Genomic DNA, 22,850 nt, shown 5'->3' with positions numbered 1-22,850 from the left:
AATAAATCTAAAGTTTTGCCTAATCCTTGGCAAATTTTTATATTTTATAAAAATTTATAAATTTCCTTAAATTACTTAGGGTTCCAAAGGGACATTCGTCCTTTTAATTACGTTTCTTTGATGTATTAGTTAGGAAATGGAATGAAAACTATTTTTTCCCGCTTACCATATTTTTACACTCTTTTTGTTTAAGTGATTTCAACTCGACAGCATATGAATTACCCTACTTACTAGTGTTATATGAAATATCCTAGCCATATAAAAAGTCATTATCCTTTTTATCCATGTGACAGATGCTATTTATGCCAACGATATAATGTGAGAACAAATGATTCTAAGGCTAACATGGCTACCCTGTGTGACAGATGCTGCTTAATGCTCACATTTATCTTCTTCCTACTTCAATTTCGCAGCCTTTTCATTCATGTCCTATATTTTGCTTTACATTCTTGTCACATAGCAAACAAGAGGAAAGTAAATAGCTGAAGCACGTTGAAAGTTAACACAATTTGGAATTTGCTGTGACACAGTTTTTCCCATCACGTTTTTCTTTGGTTTCTATTTGTAACAACATTGTGCTCTCTCTCTTCTTTCCTGTTATATACCCTTACGAATTCCTATTTCCGTTCTATTTTGTGTTTTTGTATTGGGCGGCAAGTAAGATTTATATACATACGAGTATGTAGGTTTTACAAGAAGATTAGAACAAAAAAAAAAATAAAATGACAACTACAAGAAGATTTTTGTTTTTTTTTGCAGGTCCAGCATATTTTGCACATTTCAGCCAATTGCAAAAGCCACCAAACGATAAAGTTCAGAAATTTTATTTACATGAAAATGTCTAAAGGAGCATCATGGCCTTTGAAGGATATTGTGTAAAGGACTTTTGGCATGTGTCGAATAGTAGTAAACATGTCAAAGAAAGTTTGTAAACAAAATTCAATTGTTTATTGATTGGCAAGGCGGAAATCCCAAGAACCCAAGAAATTTCTAAATGAACAGGCACATTATATTTTTTTAGTTTAAATTCCTATAAAAATGGTACAATGGTAGTCAGTTTCCTTTCATCGGGTTGAAACCTTGGATTTATAACAAAATTTTGTACAGAAATAAAATTTTGACAAAATTATTTATAGAAATAAAATTTTGTGAAAATTTTCAATAGAAAAAAATTTTTTTTAAATTTTCTATAGAAATAAAATTTTGCGAAATTTTTCCACAGAAATAAAATTTTTCGAAAATTTTCTAGAGAAATAAAATTTTGCAAAAATTTTCTATAGAAATAAAATTTTGTGAAAATTTTTGGTGGTAATAAAATTTTGAGAAAATTTTCTGTAGAAATAAAATTTTGAGAAAAATTTCTATATAAATAACATAAAATTTTGCGAAAATTTTCTAGAGAAATAAAATTTTCCGAAAATTTTCTAGAGAAATAAAATGATGACGGAATTTTTTATATAAATAAAATTTTGCGAAAATTTTCTATAGAAATAAGATTTTGCGAAAATTTCTTATAGAATTTTGATTTATGACAAAATTTTGTATAGAAATAAAATTTTGACAAAATTGTTTATAGAAATAAAATTTTGACAAAATTGTTTATGGAAATAAAATTTTGTGAAAATTTTCAATAGAAAAATTTTTTTTTTAAATTTTCTATAGAAATAAAATTTTGCGAAAATTTTCCATAGAAATAAAATTTTTGAGAACATTTTCTGTAGAAATAAAATTTTGACAAAATTTTTTATAGAAATAAAATTTTGACAACATTTTCTATAGCAATAAAAATGTGACAAAATTTTCTATGGAAATAAAATGTTGGGAAATTTTTCTATAGAAAAAAAAATTTGCGAAAATTTTGAAAAAATCTATAGAAATAAAATTTTGATAAAAATAATTCTATAGAAATAAAATTTTGCGAAAATTTTCTATAGAAATACAATTTTGAGAAAAATTTCTATAGAAAGAACATTTTGCGAAAATTTTGAAAAAATCTATAGAAATAAATTTTTGTTGTTTTTTTTCAGCTTAAAACAATGCATTGGCTAAACTACAAGTGTAGCTTAACCAACAGAGGAAAAGAATGTTTGTCAAATTTATTTGGGCAAAGCCCTATAGACTGCAAGATGGTTGGATGGACGCACGATTCGGAATTACCACATTCCTCATCAGCATCCTCTACTTGCAGCAAGTTTAGGCAGTAGCCGACTATCAAACCTTTTTTCGGAAGGTTCAAGTGTAGTTCACTTTGGGTTGAGTGAATTACCCGAATTTATTCTGATAATGGGTTGATAGTTTTGTTTTGTCAAAATTTCATTTTTGTTTTCTTGATTTCAGCCTAAAACCATGCATTGACTAAACTACAAGTGTAGCTTAACCAACAGAGGAAAAGAATGTTTGTCAAATTTATTTGGGCAAAGCCCTATAGACTGCAAGATGGTTGAATGGACGCACGTTTCGGAATTACCACATTCCTCATCAGCATCCTCTACTTGCAGCAAAACTATCAACCAATTATCAGAATAAATTCAGGCAGTTCACTAAACCCAAAAGTAAACCACACTTGAACCTTCCGAAAAAGGTTTTGCATGATAGCCGGCTTATGCCGAAATAAATTCGTACAAACATATCTCTTTTCCTTTGCCACCGTCAAATCATCGATTTGAGTGCAGTTGGCTGAATTTATTTTGAGCGTGCTTCCTCTTTTTTTCATTCGTTTTTTTTTGTTATTGTTGGGTTTTTCTTTAATCATTGTTGTTGTTTTTGTCAACCTTCCTTTTTCGGAAGGTTCAAGTGTGGTTTACTTTTGGGTTTTATGAACTGCCTGAATTTATTCTGATAATTGGTTGATGGTTTTGCTGCAAGTAGAGGATGCTGATAAGGAATGAAATGAAATAAATGAAATAAAATTTTGCCAAAATTTTCTATAGAATAAAATTTTGCGAAATTTTTCTATAGAAATAAAAATTTTGCGAAAATCTTCTATAGAAATAAAATTTTGAGAAAATTTTTTATATAAATAACAGTTTGCGAAAATGTTGAAAAAAAAATCTATAGAAATAAAATTTTGATAAAAATAATTCTATAGAAATAAAATTTTGCGAAACGTTTATATAGAAATAAAATTTTGTTAAACTTTTTTATAGAAATAAAATTTTGAGAAAATTTGCTATAGAAATAAAATTTTGACCAAATTTTCTATGGAAATAAAATTTTGCAATATTTTCTATATAAAAAAAATTTTGCGAAAATGTTCTATAGAAATAAAATTTTGCGAAAATTTTCTATGCAAATAAAATTTGCAATAATTTTCTATATAAATAAAATTTTGCGAAAATTTTTGTATAGAAATAAGATTTTGCGAAAATTTCCAATAGAATTTTGACAATATTTTCTATAAAAATAAAATTTTGACAAAATTGTCTATACAAATAAAATTTTGACATTTTGTATAGAAATACAATTTTGCAAAATTTTCTATAGGAATACAATTTTTTGACAAAATTTTCTATAGAAATAAAATTTTGCGAACATTTTCTATACAAATAAAATTTGGCGAAAAATGTGCTATAGAAATAAAATTTTGCGAAAATTTTCTAGAGAAGTAAAATTTTGCGAACATTTTCTTTCTATAGAAATAAAATTTTGAGAAAATTGTCTACAGAAATATTCTGAGAAAACTTTCAATAGAAATAAAATTTTGGGCAAATTTCCTATAGAAGTAAAATTTTGCGAAAATTTTCTATAGAAATAAAATTTTGACAAAATTTTCTATAGAAATAAAATTTTGCGAATATTTTCTATAGAAATAAAATTTTGAGAAAATTTTCTACAGAAATAAAATTTTGCAAAAACTTTTCATAAAAATAAAATATGCGAAAATTTTTTAAAGAAATAAAGTTGGCGAAAATTTTCTATAGAAATATAATTTTGATTTTTCGTCCGTGTACATATCAGCAACCCGTTAACTCTACAACCAATATCTTCCCTTCCTTCTTCTAGGAGAATTGACTAAAAGTACTTCTGCAATTCTGAAGAAGTTTCTCCAGATCACTCTCAGCATTAAAACTTTTCTTTATTACATTTCCCCACATTTTCCGTAAAAAGTTTTCAACATATCTAACATTCGGCAAAACATCCACATTCTATTGGACCCCGCCGCATATATATGCGAGCTCAAACACTATGTGTGTCTTTCACACTTCAGAGCCAATAAATGCCATCACATCCCGCCATTACCCCCCCAAATGTTTTATGTCTACTTTGCTTGGCTGTCGAAAGGAGACATTGTCGTAGTGCATTGTCAGACCGATGCCAAATCAATTTAGCATATGAATGAACATTGATTTTTATGCCACTTTTTCCCCTGTGTAAAAATAAATGGGAAAAATCAAGAATGTAACATTTGAACTTTTTCACACAAAAACAATTGACTTTAGAGGGTTGGAGGCTTTTAATGGTGTTGCTTATAACTTCCAGAAAGGATAGTGCAGCTATGAGTCTATGAGTTCTATGAGATGGAAGGAGGATATCTACTCATGATATTGCACGTATTTGACTATGTGTGTGTGTGAACAAGAAGATGTAAAATAAACAAATAATTTAATAACAATCAATTTTATTGGATATTCATCAGCATTGTTTATTTCATGGCAACTTAATGCCGATGATTGTGATAATTGAATAATATTTATGGGCATATATATGGCGGAATAGGTTTCGTTTTTTCTTTTGTCGGACCCTATTGTGACCTTCGATTATATGGAGAGACATTATGATTAAGAGCTGCATTCTTCCCTTTTGAGGCTATTGATTTATTTCTATAAATTAAGTTCAAATAAATAAAACTAATATATATTAATTTATATTAGGTTAGATGAGACTATTAATAAAATTAATTAATTAATTAGTTCATATAAACAATAATTCATTCCTCGGAAATGAAATTTTAGACCAACGACTATTTATTTTCTTCTAAAAGTTGTATCCTTAAAGGTAAATATTTATTTATGGTTGCCACGAATTAAATTAAAATTTTAAATCAAAATTTAAATTTTATAAACTAAATTTAAATTAAAATTAAACCCAAAAAAATTGAAATTAAAATCAAAATTAAAATCAAAATTGAAATTAAAATTAAAATTAAAATTAAAATTAAATATAAAATTAAAATCAAAATTAAACTTAAAATTAAACTTAAAATTTAATTTGAAATTAAAATTAAATTAAAAACTAATATATATTAATTTATATTAGGGTAGATGAGACTATTAATAAAATTAATTAATTAATTAGTTCATATAAACAATAATTCATTCCTCGGAAATGAAATTTAATTAATTAATTAGTTCATATAAAAATAATTCCTCGGAAATGAAATTTTAGACCAACGACTATTTATTTTCTTCTAAAAGTTGTATCCTTAAAGGTAAATATTTATTTATGGTTGCCACGAATTAAATTAAAATTTTAAATCAAAATTTAAATTTTATAAACTAAATTTAAATTAAAATTAAAACCAAAAAAATTGAAATTAAAATCAAAATTAAAATCAAAATTGAAATTAAAATTAAAACTAAAATTAAAATTAAAATTAAAATTAAAATTAAAATTAAATATAAAATTAAAATCAAAATTAAACTTAAAATTAAACTTAAACTTAAAATTTAATTTGAAATTAAAATTAAATTAAAAACTAATATATATTAATTTATATTAGGTTAGATGAGACTATTAATAAAATTAATTAATTAATTAGTTCATATAAACAATAATTCATTCCTCGGAAATGAAATTTTAGACCAACGACTATTTATATTCTTCTAAAAGTTGTATCCTTAAAGGTAAATATTTATTTATGGTTGCCACGAATTAAATTAAAATTTTAAATCAAAATTTAAATTTTATAAACTAAATTTAAATTAAAATTAAAACCAAGACCAAAAAAATTGAAATTAAAATCAAAATTAAAATCAAAATTGAAATTAAAATTAAAATTAAAATTAAATATAAAATTAAAATCAAAATTAAACTTAAAATTAAACTTAAACTTAAAATTTAATTTGAAATTAAAATTAAATTAAAATTGAAATTAAAATTAAAATTAATATTAAAATTAAAAATAAAATTATAATTAAAATTAAAATCAAAATAAAAATTAAAATTTAATTATAATTATAATTTAAGGTAAACTGAATTATTAAAAAGTATATATATTTTTATTTTGTCATTCTTGGAGCGCTTTAAATTCCTATTCCGAAATCTGCTTCAAAGACATCTCCCCACTAAAACCCCCTGACCAAGACCTTATTACCATAAAGTTCAATGAAATGCGGTGTGGGATAATGGCCTCATTAAAACTTAGAAAAACAAACGATTTTTTCAACCACAACACCAAAAAAAACCGAATGAAAAACAATAACAAATAAAACACCATCATTATTATGCGGTCCGGGCAAAGAAATCAATGAAAAAAAAACTGCACAAGGACGGATACATGAAAACGGTGGCCAGTGGTGGCAAACAGATGGAGACAGTCAAATATGAACACTTCTCCACAATAAAACAATTTTAAATATTTGAAAATGAAATGTATGTATGAAATATGTAATTGTTATTTTCATGTTTTTTTGTTTCTTCTCCAAAATCAAAAGAAAATACCAAAAAATATTTAAAAAATTAAACAAAAACTATTTATGGCAATCATTGATTTTGAACAAGTGCAAGTAGAACAAATATTCCGTAGTCAATAGGTAAATAGAATAGGATTTATTATTGATAAATTATGTATACATTAGCATGGCAACAGAAGTGTATAAGATCACTCCAAACTAAAATATAATAAAATTGGCTTTAATGTCCCGAGGGGACACCTTTTTTAAGTGTATGGTACCAACATTCTATTTTTTTAATTTACCTAAATATATATTTCTCTCTCACAAAATTATAAAAATATAAAAGTTAAAATTTATAAAAAAATTATGTTTATAAAAAAATATATAAAATACAAATTACAAAAATTAAAATTTTCCATTATTTTAATAAAGTTTTTCCAGTATTATAAAAAAAATCGAAAATTTAAATTTTATATGTTTTATAATTTTCTGAGAGAACTTTACATACATTTATGGTTGGATTACTAATTGCAACCTAAATACCAAAAAGTCGACTTTTGATGTGCGCAAGATAAATAATCGGATGTTTATTTTGTAATAAATATTTGAAAATGAATTGTGTATGCCATTAATTAAATAACCACCAAGACTATGGTTATAAAACCTTAACATTTTTATGAAACACTTAAAACCTGGGTTACTTGGATCCAATGATTTTATATCTTCCTTAAGGATTTTTATATAGATTCCGAGCCAAAGATGCAGCTTCTTTAAAATAAAGAAATTTTTCAGGGAGCTATATTGCTTTAAATCTATATCGAAAAAAACCGTAGTTAAACTAATTTTAACTTATTTTTATTGCAAAAAAAAATAAATAAATTTTATTATTTTTTCGAAATTCTTCGCAACCCAAAGAAATTTCCCTTTTTTTATGTATGTCTCCAACATTATTACTGGTATAAAATTCAATGACCGTACAAATAAGTTCAATATTAACTAAAGGAAATGAACATTTTCGTACGATTCTCAAAAATTGTAAGAATGAACTACTGTATGAATAAAATGGTCATGATTTGGTGGCAATGATACACACAAACAAAAAAGTCCGTCGTTAAACTAGTGCTAAAATTAACTAAAATTAATGACAAAAATTCATATACTACTTCTCAAAAATAGTACGAATGAACTAAACTCAAAAACAAAACTTTAAAGCAAATATTAATATTTCTTTATTTAAAAAAAAAAATTCCTTGACAGTTGCATAATATTTCATATTAGATCAATATTTTTTTCCAGTGCATAAATTGAATTGCTAAAAGGCCATCAAAACCGCTCTTATATCCTGTTGATAACATTTTCCACAACAAACTCGCAAAGTGGCTGCCCTATGTCATCGACACCATCACGAATTTTATCTCTAGTTATCACACCGAAAAAAAAGTTTACTATTTTTTATGAAAAATGAACTAACCCATAGTAAGAATGACCATGATTTGGCGCCAAAGATTTTTTTCATCTAGATAAGTTCATGATTTTCTTATAAATTAGTTCATGTATTACATCGTATTTTAGTTCATTATTACTATGCTGTGGGAAGAATATAGTTAAACTCATTCAAAATATTCCTGCTATCCGGAAAAATTAACAATTTTTTGGGAAACCTGTATTAAGAAATTGGTTTGAAATAAACTGTTTGTCGGTATAATTTTCAAAAAAGTAGAGAAATTGAGGAATCAAAAGTACAAAAAGCCTGTATACAACTAAGAAATTTTTCGTACAAAACAAGTCAATTTTCTATAACCACCAGTATTTTATTTCAAAGAATTATTATTATATTACACAAAACTATGGCTTATGATATACAATAAAGGAAATATTTTTATTAGTACGTTGGACGCATTTACTTGTCGGTAGTTAGTAATTGCTTCTTCAAAAGAGTAATATTCTATGTTATTAGGACTAAACTAATTAATTTAAATGTCCATGTTTTCTATCCATATGAAAGATATATGTGGCATAAGTTGATATATTCAATTGAATTGTCCAATTTCATAGATTTTGGCTAACTTTTGTTGGGCGGATTTGGCTTTGAGGCATCTGAAGTTATACAAAATATAAGAAAAATATTATTAATTAATTAATTCTATCGTTCATATTGATCTTTAACTTACGGTTTTCAAGAGTATTTCCTAGAGCCAATAAGGATATCAGCTTAATTAGTACTAAACAGTAAGAATATTCAAAAAATTACCATTACGAGACCTGTCTACCTGCAAGTGAAAAAAATAATTTTTAATAAATTGAAATTTTGGTTTTATTAAAAACGGACAAAATACCGTTTACAGAAAAACTTACCACATTGAAAAATCCATCCAGTAGGTACATTATTGGAATCATATCCATGGACAAATGGGACGTTATTGAAATTATTCTCAGAATATAATTGAAATAAAAAATATTATAAAATTAGACATAATTTCCACTTGTCAGTATAGCATTTAGTATTTAAGGTGGATATTAAGTTCGAGTTTAGCGGCTAAAATTGCAATTTCCATGATAAGTTTTCTTTAATAATCCATTATAAAAAATAATCTTTATAAAAAACTTGATTTGGGCTATTCTCCATCAAGTTATATTTAAATTTGTATCGAAGACGTATAATTTTATACTTTGCTTAGTGATTTATTTTTAATTTTAGCGGCTAAACTCGAACTTAGTACTCACCTGTAGGAATTGCTGTAACATAAAAAATATAGATTCAAAAAAATGGTTGCTTCAATCTGTGATCCAGATGTAGAATAAATATAAAACATCCTATTACCACTCATGTTGTATATTTTTTATGTAAATCAATTTAAAATCCGCACTAATTTTAAACTAACATATTAACAGAAATATACAGTTCCTTAATCTGTTATTTGTTTTTTTTTATCAATAAAAAGCGTTTTTGATTCCTCTAACATCACATCATTCACTTCTCAGTTTCTAAAATGTTTCGAAATAAATGTATTTTCATTAATAAACACCAATACCGCACGTACAATTTTGCAAAATTAAATCCACGTGTGCACTTCATAAATGCATCAACATAACTGAATGCAACAATAAAACTGAAAGACACAAATAGTCATAAGGGATACATACCTGCCGTAAAGAAAAACAACTCCACACACACACGTTCCCTTTCTGATCTTGCTATTGCAAAAAAACAACTCTCACCACAAAAGATACCAACAACACACAAGGAACATTCCATTGTCTCTAGAATCAAAACAACCAACAACAGCATAAATGACGCAATAACAAACACAAACAATCATACGAGATATACACAAAATGTCTCTAAAAACTCCCTCGCATGATGCACTCACATTTTCCAGTAGCACGTTTATTGATTAGTAGGAATTCTATCTATAAGTTAAGGTAAAATATATACCAAATCTATGAGGAATCTATAAAAATTATATACACCTGTCAAGGATTATATTAACTAATTTTTATTCTATTTTAACTAAAATTTTCAATGTGAGTAAAAACACTCCAACATATAATAAAAAGGGAAATAATCTGTAGGTAGTCATCGTACGAATCGGTAATGTCGTTAAGTTAATTTTTACTACAAAAATTTTTTTTCCATACAAAATTTTGTCTTAGTAAATTGTCCACATTTCGTAGTAAGATTTTTATATTGCCCATGTATTTTTATAATAGAATCAACGATGCATTAACTACTGTGTTGGAAATTTATTTAAGGAAAAATCCTTCCCATTTCGTAGTTAGTGAACTAAAAAACATTTACTGAATTTTTATAAGTTTTGCTTTAGCTAAGTTAATTTTCGTTGTGGTTACGAAAAATGAACTATATTACAGTAAATTTGTTGAACTATGTGGAAGTCAAAATGGTCCTTAAATTTACAAGACACTTTTTTTTCTGTGCAAGAATCAACCCTGGAGCAGCAGGTTTAAACCTGCATGTGTAAACTGCACCAAGCAGACGCACGCTGAGGTTAGAGAGATTTCTCGAACCTCATATGAGAAAAATTAGCTTGTTAACATATCCACTGATGTGGATATGACTTCATCATTCAAGATGATTTTAATTATTTTGTGACCGCAAATTTTTCACCATTTTTCTATTGAATTTTAATAATTTTAATACGTTGTTGAAGCATGTATAATTCCATATTTAGTAACAGTGTTGTCAGTATTTTTCTGGCTCTTGTCCCCAAATTATGATATTTTCGTCCCCAAAAATCCCCAATTTAAATTTAAATTCCTCACAAAAATCCACAATAACTTACAAGTTTTTTTTTTGAAAAAAAAAAATATTTTAAAATAGTAAAATTGTGTGGCCAAAGTTGGTAGAATTCTACCAGAAATTGTATTTTTTTATTTTTTTTAGATTGGTAGAAGTTTTGGCGTTTTGGTAGATTTCGCAAAGAGATTTTTTATAGACATACATTTTCTTACAAAATTTTCTTTATCGAAATAAAATTTTGAGAAAATATTCTATACATATTTAGGAACGAAAATTTACTTTTAAATGTTCATGTAGTAAAATTGGGTGGTAGACACGTTGCCGAAGTTGGTAGAATTCTACCAGAAATTGTAGATTTTTCGATTGAGAAATAAAATTTTTACAAAATTTTCTATAGAATAAATAACTCCAGCCAACTGCACTCAAATCGATGATTTGACGGTGGAAAAGAGATATGTTTGTACGAATTTATTTCGGCATAAGCCGGCTATCATGTAAAACCTTTTTTCGGAAGGTTCAAGTGTGGTTCATTGTTGTGTTTAATGAACTGCCCGAATTTATTCTGATAATTGGTTGATAGTTTTGCTTCAAGTAGAGGATGCTGATGAGGAATGTGGTAATTCTGAAACGTGCGTCCATCCAACCATTTTGCAGTCTATAGGGCTTTGCCCAAATAAATTTGACAAACATTCTTTTCCTCTGTTGGTTAAGCTACACTTATAGTTTAGTCAATGCATGGTTTTAAGCTGAAATCAAAAAAACAACAACAATGATTAAAGAACAAAACCAACAATAACAAAACAAAACGAAATAAAATTTTGACAAAATTTTCTATAGAAACAAAATTTCGACAAAATTTTGTATAGAAAACAAAATTTCCTATAGATATAAAATTTTGACAAAATTTCCTATAGATATAAAATTTTGACAAAATTTTCTATAGAAATAAAATTTTGACAAAATTTTCTATAGAAATAAAAGTTTGACAAAATTTTCTATAGAAATAAAATTTTGACAAAATTTTCTATAGAAATAAAATGTTGGCAAAATTTTCTTTAAAATAAAATTTTGGCAAAATTGTCTATAGAAATAAAATTTTGACAAAACTTTCTATAGAAACAAAATTTTCTATAGAAATGAATTTTTCACAAAATTATCTATAGAAATAAAATTTTGGCAAAATTGTCTATAGAAGTAGAATTTTGACCAAATTTCCTATAGAAATAAAATTTTGTTAAAAAGATTAAAACGATTTCTCGAAAAAAAATCCCCTCAAAAATTCCCAAATTTATGGAAATTCCCCACCAAATCCCTATGCCCTTATCTCAGAAATGTCGTCCCCATTCACGAATAAATATCCCCAATTTGGGGGAAAATCCCCAATAGTGGCAACACTGTTTAATAACGGCCTATTTATTTTATATATGCACAGATCAAAGAATAAAAGTTTCAACAAGTTTTAAAAAGCAGAAATAAAGAAGTAGGTTATCGACTTTTATGTCCTCAGCATGGGTTAGGTTAGGTAGAATAGCAGCCCATTATTTTAGTCTCGCATAGACTATTCAGTCTATTGTGATACCACAAGTGGTGACATTCTATTTTATCAATGAGTCCTGCCCGATTCTAAGTTTTGGTTCAATAACAAGGAACTTCTTCCTTATAGCCGAGTCCGAATGACGTTTCACATTAGGGTAAAACCATTTAGAGAAGCTTTGCAACACTCAGAAATGTTACTTACTGAGAGGGGACAATGCACCGCACTGAAAAACTTTTTGGTATTTTGATCGAATTTGGGATTGTATGGAAGGCGGGCATGCGGTGATTCCCAGGCCACTCTAATCAGACCAATCGGCCTAGCTGATGGGTCAGCGAAAATTAGTGAATACGAAGCGGAATTCTATGTTGATCCCTAAATGATTTTTCTTGACTTAAAATTTATTATATATAAATATCATCAATATTTGTACAATTAAAATTTTAGTTAAATGTAAAAAAAAGTTAAATTGAGACAATGGCTAATAACCATTTTTAATTAAAAATTATTTTTTTTAGTGTAGAACAAAGTTTTTAATTTTTTATATTAATATTCTTAATTTAAATATTCTTCATTGTAAAAAAAAAAATATGTATTCCTTCTAGCCTAGGTTACACCCTTCCTGGGAATTGTAAAACATGTATATCCTTTCGTATCCAGGATGTTCAAGTTGTATAAAAGATTAAGTAGTATGCATACAATTATCTTTAAGTGGGCCAGTAATGGTCATGCATTATTAATCACTTTAATTTCCTGGACTTTTCCATTTTCTTGGTATACCAGAAAATCCAGGTGTTTCAGCATAAATAAAAAAAATTGATACCACCACAATTGAGCATTGAGGAGGGACGATAGTAACGGCAAGTAGTATCAATATCAGCAACTTCCAACAACAACATGAACAACCATCGTCACCATTATTCACCATCTACATCCTCAACCTAATCGCCATCACCCTCATCATCATCATCGACTCTTCTCAAAATAATTCTCACCAGCTCACCTCACATTTGTTGGTAACCGAGCCACATTCACATTTATTTTGCAAGAATTTTTCACATTTTTTTAGAATTTCGTTATTTTTTTAAATAAACATCAAACCACTTGCACTTGCTTTATTTTTTTGATCATTTGGCCCAAATGCTTTTTTTTTATCTGCTATAGGATTTATTATTTGTTTATTTTATCAATTACTTTTTTTTTAAATCATATAATTTTGCTCATTTTTCGTCATCCACCTCCTCTCAGATATACTTTTTCACAAGACCCGAATTTCTACATTAATTTTTTCCATCGTTCAACGACGCGTAAATGTATACGGGACCACCGACAACCTTCATGTAGCTCGAACTAACTGTAAATGCTGTATTCTTCGTATTCGTCCGTGTGCCTTGAAAGTTTTCTTCAAACATCCGTTCGATAAACTTTGAAAGTTTTCTTTTTCGGATAAAATGGAAAAACGGAAAATAATAATTTCAAATGAAACTTTGAATAAATTGGCGTGGAGGACAACAGAAACGGTTCCCCAACAAAAAGTTTAGCAAAAGCTATTAGAGGCAATACATTGAAAATAGGACATACAATGAGATGAGAGAGATTTTTCGGTAATCACAGCTGTGTCAATAGTAACTTATTAGCTCACTTATCTCTACCCTTATAACCACCCATTAACTTTTGTCTTGTGTTGCTTGTAACTTTCACTCTCAATTGCCGTCAAAATTTGTTTGTTGCAAAGTTCTATAAAGCTTTTCATTCATAAATTTTTAATAACTCCCCCTCCATGGGATAAGGGTGTATATATGATGCAATTGTTTGATAAGGGTTGTTTGATTTCATGTTGTGGAAGTCATTGATGCTTTTACTGGCAGTGAAAGTTTATTGGCGGGAGTCCCATTAAACGTTAGGGTGTAATGAAAATTTTTGAAAAATATTTTAAAATTCTTCTTAAATCAAAATTAATAAATTTAAATAAGAAGTGACAAAAATTCTATCGAAATATAATTCTAACAAAATTTTCTATAAACATTTTTCTATAGAAATTATGAGGTATTCGTTTGGTTAACAAACAAATTGAATTTTTTTAAGATACTAGGATTGAAGTTTCATAACAGGTTGGCTGATAAGTCCCCCGTCTGACACATAGATGGCGTCGCTAGTATTAAATGCATATTATTTTTATATAGTACCAACCTTCAAATGATTCGTGTCAAAATTTGACGTCTGTAAGTCAATTAGTTTGTGAGATAGAGCGTCTTTTGTGAACCAACTTTAAGCAACTATGTTATTGTGAAAAAAATGAATTTCATGTTTTGATAAAATACTGTTTTCTGAAGGGAAAAAATAAGGTGGAAGCAAAAACTTGGCTTGATAATGAGTTTCCGGACTCTGCCCCAGGGAAATCAACAGTAATTGATTGGTATGCAAAATTCAAGCGTGGTGAAATGAGCACGGAGGACGGTGAACGCAGTGGACGCCCGAAAGAGGTGGTTACCGATGAAAACATCAAAAAAAAAATTCACAAAATGATTTTGAATGACCGTAAAATGATCGAGATAGCAGAGGCCTTAAAGATATCAAAGGAACGTGTTGGTCATATCATTAATCAATATTTTGATATGCGGAAGCTCTGTGCAAAATGGTTGCCGCGCAAGCTCATATTAGACCAAAAACAACAACGTGTTGATGATTCTGAGCGGTGTTTGCAGCTGCTAACTCGTAATACACCCGAGTTTTTCCGTCGATATGTGACAATGGATGAAAGAAGAAAAAAGTGTTGTTCCACCAAGACAACGCACCGTGCCACAAGTCATTGAGAACGATGGCAAAAATTCATAAATTGGGCTTCAAATTGCTTCCCTACCCACCGTATTCTCCAGATCTAGCCCCCCAGCGACTTTTTCTTGTTCTCAGACCTCAAAAGGATGCTCGCAGGGAAAAAAAATTTGGCTGCAAGAGGTGATCGCCGAAACTGAGGCCTATTTTGAGGCAAAACCGAAGGAGTACTACCAAAATGGTATCAAAAAATCGGAAGGTCGTTATAATCGTTGTATCGCTCTTGAACTATGTTGAATAATAAAAACGAATTTTGACAAAAAAAAATGTGTTTTTCTTTGTTAGACCGGGGACTTAGCCAACCAGTTATATAATAATTCCATGAACTAAATTAAAGTTAAATTGGCTTTAGTGAAATAGAGAGTTCACTTTTTTTGAGTGTAGGAATTAATATAAAATAGAAGTTTTCCATATTGGTTTACTTTTACATACATTAATACCTACACACATAAAAATTTCACGAAAATATTTCCAATTAAAATTTTAATTGAGTTTTAAAAAATATTCAATTAAAAATTTAATTGATTCAACAAATTTTTTGATTGAAACAAAAATCAATCACAAAAATAATAGTATCAATTAATTTTTTAATTGGATCAATTAACTTTTTAATTGACCTTCAATTAATTTTTTAATTGATACTATCATTTCTGTGATTGAAGACATTTCAATTAAAAATTAATTAATTTCGAGATTGAATCAGAAAAAAATTTTTTTGTGTGTAGCATCGCCGGTATTATTTTAGTGGTTTGAATTTCTTCTATATACTCAAAAAAAAAAAAATGAAACCTCTATTTCACTAAAGCCAGCTTTAACTTTATTTTAGTTCATGGAATTACTATGTTTGGAGAAAATTTCCTATAGTCTAATAATTGTTTGCGTACGTTGGTTAAATTAACTAAAAAACAGGAAAAATTATACACAAATAAAGCATACAGATTTACTAAATTCGTGTCTCCCACAAAATTGTTCAGAATTTTTTAAAATTTGTAAATTTTTCCATTCGTTTCGTTTTGTTATTGTTGGTTTTGTTCTTTAAGCATTGTTGTTGTTTACCACATTCCTCTTCAGCATCCTCTACTTGCAGCAAAACTATCAACCAATTATCAGAATAAATTCATGCAGTTCATTAAACCCAACAATGAACCACACTTGAACCTTCCGAAAAAAGGGTTTGCATGATAGCCGGCTTATGCCGGAATTTTACTACAAATGCACCCATCTTGAACTTCGTATGGCACAAACTTTTCCTTCAAACTACAAAATTTTCTTTAACAAGTGAAAAAAAAAATAATTATGTCTTGAAATTCTTGAATTTTTCGAAAAATATTTACTTATTTTTGTAATATCAGCGTTTGTAATTCTGTTTAGTTAATATTTTCTGAAAAAATTCTTCATTTTCTAAAATTAAGCAAAATTATTCTTCCTATGGGTTCACTGTTTTTCAGTGTATATACTCACATATCAGTTAGGAACTTAATTGCTGAATATTTCGCTGAACCGGTGAGCAGACAACTGCAATTTACCTACGGTTAGATGACTGTTAAAGCCTACGCAAGTACGTTTTTTGAACTATTTTATTTAAGGTACTTTATAATTTTTACAATAAAATGAATAACGATATAATTACCCTTATTCGCCATTGCATACTTTATAAGTTACGTATACGCTCCACACATTTCTAGAATGTTTATTCTCAGACATTTCATTAATTTGAACAAATGATTTATGCTCTAACCACTTAAGATAATTGTCTGAATTGAATTTATATAAAGAAAATTACCCTCAACAAACTCCTGCTGTTTAGTATCCAGAAAATCAATATACGAATAAAAAATTATCATCATAACTATCTAAAGAAAAAGAGCACCTAATGGAATATGGATTATGATAAGTTCCTAAATCTACATATAAAAATGTATATATACATTTAAATATTAGCGAAAGGCTATGAGTGTGTGTTCATGTGTGTGTGTGATTATGTGCTCTAGTGGATACTAACGAAAACCATTAACACCTAATTTGTGGCGCTTGAAAAAGAGCCACAAAACGATTGAAGGCGGCAATGAAATCAAAACAAAATGAATAACAAAAAAAAAAACTACACAAATAATAACAAACACATGTATAGCTCTTTATACACACACAAACCATTTACTATATAGGTATATTTGTATGTGTATCCACTTTGGGGATAGATTTGTACAGCATAAAAAAAGCTAACGGCGACGCCATACTAAACACACAAGCAATATTCAACAGCTGATTTCTTTTCATAGAGGACGGATGCAAAACAAATCAAAAACAGCTGTTCTATGTTAACATTGCACATCCATACTCACACACCCAAATAGACTCTTGCTCTCATAATGGTCAACTACAGAGATTACACAGAAAGTAAACAAACCAACAGGGTTGAATGCTAAAAGTCAACGACAACGACTTTTTAAGTCAAATGTAAACAGAGAGGGTGCTTTAAAGTAAACAAATATAACGTAGAACTTTATGAGATAACGAAAGAGAGAGAAAAGATATTTGAGTAATATAAAGCAGAGCAAATGAAAGCCAGAGTATCATATTTAATATGAGAGATAGTTTTAGCGCCAAGCTATATTGAAAATTATAATAAAAGCAAAATAAAATGCATACATCTGTGAGAGCTTAAAACTTTTGTAGATTTTTGGAAGCTCTTTATGCAAAGTTTTGATATTTCAAAAGCCCCCTAACAAAAGCCCAAACTAAGGATGCTTGTTGTAAATCTCAAAAGGACTTTTTCAGTATTCTAACGGTATTTAACGGGTACACATGTAAAATAAAACGGTCAACGGGATATCGTATTCAGTGGCTTTGCTTGTCTTTTGAAAATAAATCAGAAACAAAGGTCCTTACAAAAAGGTGTGGGTGTAAAACAAAAGAAAATGTTTTAAATCGACAAAAAGGGAAAATTAAAAATAATAAAAGGTGGGATAAAATCCATTTGAAACACAAAAAGATAAATAATAAAAATGCAAAGTCGTTCATATGTTTACCATAAAACAAAAAAGCAAATTATTATATTTTCCTATTTCTCAAAGCTGTGAAAAGAGAAAGTGTTTTCCAATATTTCATTTCATCTCAGTTATAACAAATGAATATATCTAAATGAAAAAAAAAAATCCAAAATACTTTATGTATATAATTTTTCTTATAACACACCCAAAAACTTTAAGCGAAGATGTTTTTTTTCTGCCAACCTCACGAAATTCTATTAAAACACATTAAAGCAGTTTCCTGCTAAGAATCATAGCTACCATCACCATCGTGTAATCATCTTCACTAGCTGTGCCGCCATCATCATCGTCAAACGAACAGCATTAGCTTCCTTTCCTACGAAAAAAAAGAGGACAATCACACAAAATAATGGAGAAATTCCCCACACAGCATGCAAGTTCCCCCTTTCCATATTTCGCCAATAACAGTCAAACCGCAACAACAAACTTGTTCCTCCCACTTGACAATGATATAAATAAAGCAAGCATCTCATATGAAACTCAGCGAGTTGTAGAGCACACGAATTTATAGATAAGACTCTCACAACACAGACTCACACACACACACACTCTTTAGGTTCGTTTTAACATTTTTTTAAGGCCTTTTGGTTTGCCTTAAATCTAGTTGAAATTATTATGAAGCGCTTTTGAATAGCTGATTTTACTTCTGACTCGTCTTAATGTCTATATATGAAGGACATACGTAAAGAATTGCTTATGGCGAGAAGAGAATGACATACATTTTATCTTAGTGCGTATACACAATATGAGTATGCAAATCACTTATACGACTCATTGTACATTTAAGTAATATTAATTATACGCATTACATTACAATCATAGAAAATACATTTTTTTAACCCTTGACTAGAGATAGAGAAACATTTAGTGGGAACATATTATTATTTTTACAATTAAGAGCTCATATTATACATTTATTGCCGAGACAAGAAATAAATTTTTAGCCTTTTTAGTTATCTGCATACGAAAAAATAGAGTTTTTACCTATATATAATTCGTATTTCCCACAAAATAGTTGAGAATTTCTTAAAATTTGTAAATTTTAGATAAAAAATTTGATAAAAAGGCAGGAAAAAATACATATTAAACCTCTTTAGTTCTTGATCGTTGTTTTGTACTCTTGGGGGTTGGTTATATGGGAGCTATATAATTATGGACCGATACGGATACATTTTTAACATGGTTGTTAACATCACGTCCAACCGGATCGGACAAAATGTGCTCTTCCAAGAGGCTCGGGAGGTCAAATCTGCTTTTCCAAGAGGCTCCGGAGATCAAATATGGGGATCGGTTTATATGGGGGCTATATATAATTATGGACCGATATGGATAACTTTTTACATGAATGTTTGAGGGCATATATTACCGTCAGGTACCAAACGGATCGGACGAAATATGCTTCTCCAAGAGGCTCCGCAGGTCAAATCTGCTTTTCCAAGAGGCTCTGGAGATCAAATCTGGGTATCGGTTTATATGTGGGGTGTTGGCGTAGGAGCCCGACTTAATCCGACCGAAGCCTTTCTAATTGAAACAACAGATCGATTTCATGGTCATACGAGAACTCAGCTATTTTATTTGTAACAATTACTTATATACTAGATAGTAAAATTTTTCTTATTTTTTTCCGGTCTAACAAAGAAAAACACATTTTTTTTCAAAATTCGTTTTTATTATTAAACATAACATAGTTCCCCTCAAGAGCGATACAACGATTATAACGACCTTCCAATTGTTTGATACCATTTTGGTAGTACTCCTTCGGGTTTGCCTCAAAATAGGCCTCAGTTTCGGCGATCTTCATTGCAGCCAAATTTTTTCCCTGCGAACATCCTTTTGAGGTCTGATTGGGCCAGATCTGGAGAATACGGTGGGTGGGGAAGCAATTCGAAGCCCAATTCATGAATTTTTGCCATCGTTCTCAATGACTTGTGGCACGGCGCGTTGTCTTGGTGGAACAACACTTTTTTCATCTTCATATGGGGCCGTTTTGCCGCGATTTCGACCTTCAAACGCTCCAATAACGCCATATAATAGTCACTGTTGATGGTTTTTCCCTTCTCAAGATAATCGATAAAAATTATTCCATGCTCATCCCGAAAAACAGAGGCCATTACTTTGCCAGCGGACTTTCGAGTCTTTCCACGCTTCGGAGACGGTTCACCGGTCGCTGTCCACTCAGCCGACTGTCGATTGGACTCAGGAGTGTAGTGATGGAGCCATGTTTAATCCATTATCACATATCGACGGAAAAACTAGGGTGTATTACGAGTTAACAGCTGCAAACACCGCTCAGAATGATCAACAGGTTGTTGTTTTTGGTCAAATGTGAGCTCGCGCGGCACCCATTTTGCACAGAGCTTCCGCATATCCAAATATTGATGAATGATATGACCAACACGTTCCTTTGATATCTGTAAGGCCTCTGCTATCTCGATCAACTTTATTTTACGGTTATTCAAAATCATTTTGTGGATTTTTTTTGATGTTTTTGTCGGTAACCGCCTCTTTCGGGCGTCCACTGCGTTCACCGTCTTCCGTGCTCATTTCACCACAATTGAATTTTGCATACCAATCAATTATTGTTGACTTCCCTGGGGCAGAGTCCGGAAACTCATTATCAAGCCAAGTTTTTGCTTCCACCGTATTTTTCCCCTTCAGAAAACAGTATTTTATCAATAAACGAAATTCCTTTTTTTTCATTTTTTTTTGTCAGACCGGGGACTTATCAGCCAACCTGTTATTATAGTTAGGTAGACGGCTGATAGCACTTCAATCTACAGACTACATAAATAAGAGCAAACAATGTTAAAGACAAAGAAACATATGCTGATGGTTATTTGGCGATTATATTGAAAATATGACAGAATCTATTACGTATAAAAGACAACTGTACAGAACTGTACATGGGGGTTATATATAATTTTAAACCGATATGGACCAACTTTTGCTTGGTTGTTAAAATGCATATACTAACGTCACCTACCGAATTTTAACCGGATGGGATGAGTTTCTCTTGCAAGTGGCTACAGTGGTTAAATCTGGGGATGGGTTTATATGGGATCTATACATAATTATGGACCGATGCAGAGTGGTTTCAAATCGTGTTTTATTTGGAAATAATACTGCAATTTTTGAACGGATAAACATATCAACAATATTTTTTTTCTTTGTGGGAAAACTGAGGTGTTATAGAAGAGCAAACAACAATCCGATTTAAGCTTTTATCGGCCATTTTGGTCAACAATTTTCAACATCCTACCGATAAACAGCTGAGAAATATGCAAATACGTCCCCACTTTGAGGATTTTGGGCATTTTCGATACGAATTTTGGGATTGGTATATTCAGCAATATTTCTTAAAACAATTGTCCCAGTGCAAATCTCAATAAAAATTGTAATGATATCGTAATTAGTTCAAAAGTTATAAAGGCATCAATTCATATTTTTAATTGCCGTAAAATTGGAATTTAAAAAAAAATTGTTTCCAACCCCAAAAAACGTTAAATTTTCGTAAAAAAGAAAGTCCTCTCAAATACCTTTACATAGGCCTTTATTTAGTAAACTGCGCCATAGATGTGCACTAAGCCACTAAACCTGAATGCACGTTTATATGGGGGCTATACCTAAACCGATTTAAACCAAACTTGGCACACTTGACGGTATCAAATACACGCCTTGTGCAAAAGTAGGAGCAAATCAGGGTAAGAAATTATTTTTAAATCTAAGCTTGGTTGGAATTAAAAACTAAATAACCTTCTTGAGTTATAATAAAGTCACATCAAATAAAAATGCCCAACCATGCTATATATTGTATAATAAACTGAGCAGCTAAATTGTTAAAAATTTGTAACAATAAATTACTATTTAACCCATTGCCACAATCCCAAAATAAAACGAAAAATACTAAAAAGAAACTGGAATTTATTTATGAGGCAACAGTCAAAGATCCAAGTACAGCCATAAACTTGACATACATTTAATGAAAGTTTTACAAAAAAGAACGTCGCACATATACAATTAAATCTGGACGATCTGATATTTATCAGGCATCACAACAAGGTACAAAAAAAAAAAAACAACCATTCGAGCTCTACTCCATCTAGTGGAGACTTAAAAAAGCTACAAGACAAACGTAGGGTTTCACATACAAATCGATTTCATTGTAAACAATGGGCGTCGACGACTATCACTGGCAAAGTTCAATTACTTTTAATTGAAAATAAAAGTTGTAGGAGAAACCGTGAAACTGGGAAATCAAGATCTTTAGATTACAAGAGCCGCACATAAAATCACTGACTATAAACAACACTTAAGGAATTCCTAAAGAGTATCCATGAGTTGTTTCGTTACATAAAAATGTACAAAGCTACATTCAATCAAAGCATTATGTATGCATGTAAAACACTGGGTGATAAAACTGATTTATAGATTTAGAGATCTCAATCAGCAGGACCAAAACTTAACATTTACCACAACCGACCTTACCAAAGTCATCAACAGCGCAAAAAAATCCAAGGCGATGGGCCTCGATGGAATTTTAATTATAATGCTGAAGCATCTGG

At 29.5% G+C, this 22,850-nt stretch overlaps 2 protein-coding genes across 4 annotated transcripts in view; one reads left to right on the top strand and one right to left on the bottom strand.

Moving 5' to 3' along the window:
• Itpr (Inositol 1,4,5,-trisphosphate receptor) overlaps positions 1 to 22,850 on the bottom strand; it is an 85,343-nt gene that overhangs the window by 50,850 nt on the left and 11,643 nt on the right. The gene's annotated exons all lie outside the window — the stretch shown is intronic.
• Nmdar1 (glutamate ionotropic receptor NMDA type subunit 1) overlaps positions 18,035 to 22,850 on the top strand; it is a 47,198-nt gene continuing 42,382 nt past the window's right edge. Inside the window, exon 1 of one of the 2 annotated variants that reach the window (XM_075289446.1) lies at positions 18,035 to 18,133. The gene's annotated coding sequence lies outside the window, so the exon portion shown is untranslated. Of the gene's footprint in view, positions 18,200 to 22,850 lie in introns of both variants that reach the window. The other variant, XM_075289445.1, reaches the window with a different exon arrangement.

This window comes from Haematobia irritans, chromosome 1 (genome assembly GCF_050003625.1).
Source record: "Haematobia irritans isolate KBUSLIRL chromosome 1, ASM5000362v1, whole genome shotgun sequence".
Lineage (NCBI taxonomy): Eukaryota > Metazoa > Arthropoda > Insecta > Diptera > Muscidae > Haematobia > Haematobia irritans.
This window is presented reverse-complemented; position numbering and strand designations above follow the sequence as displayed.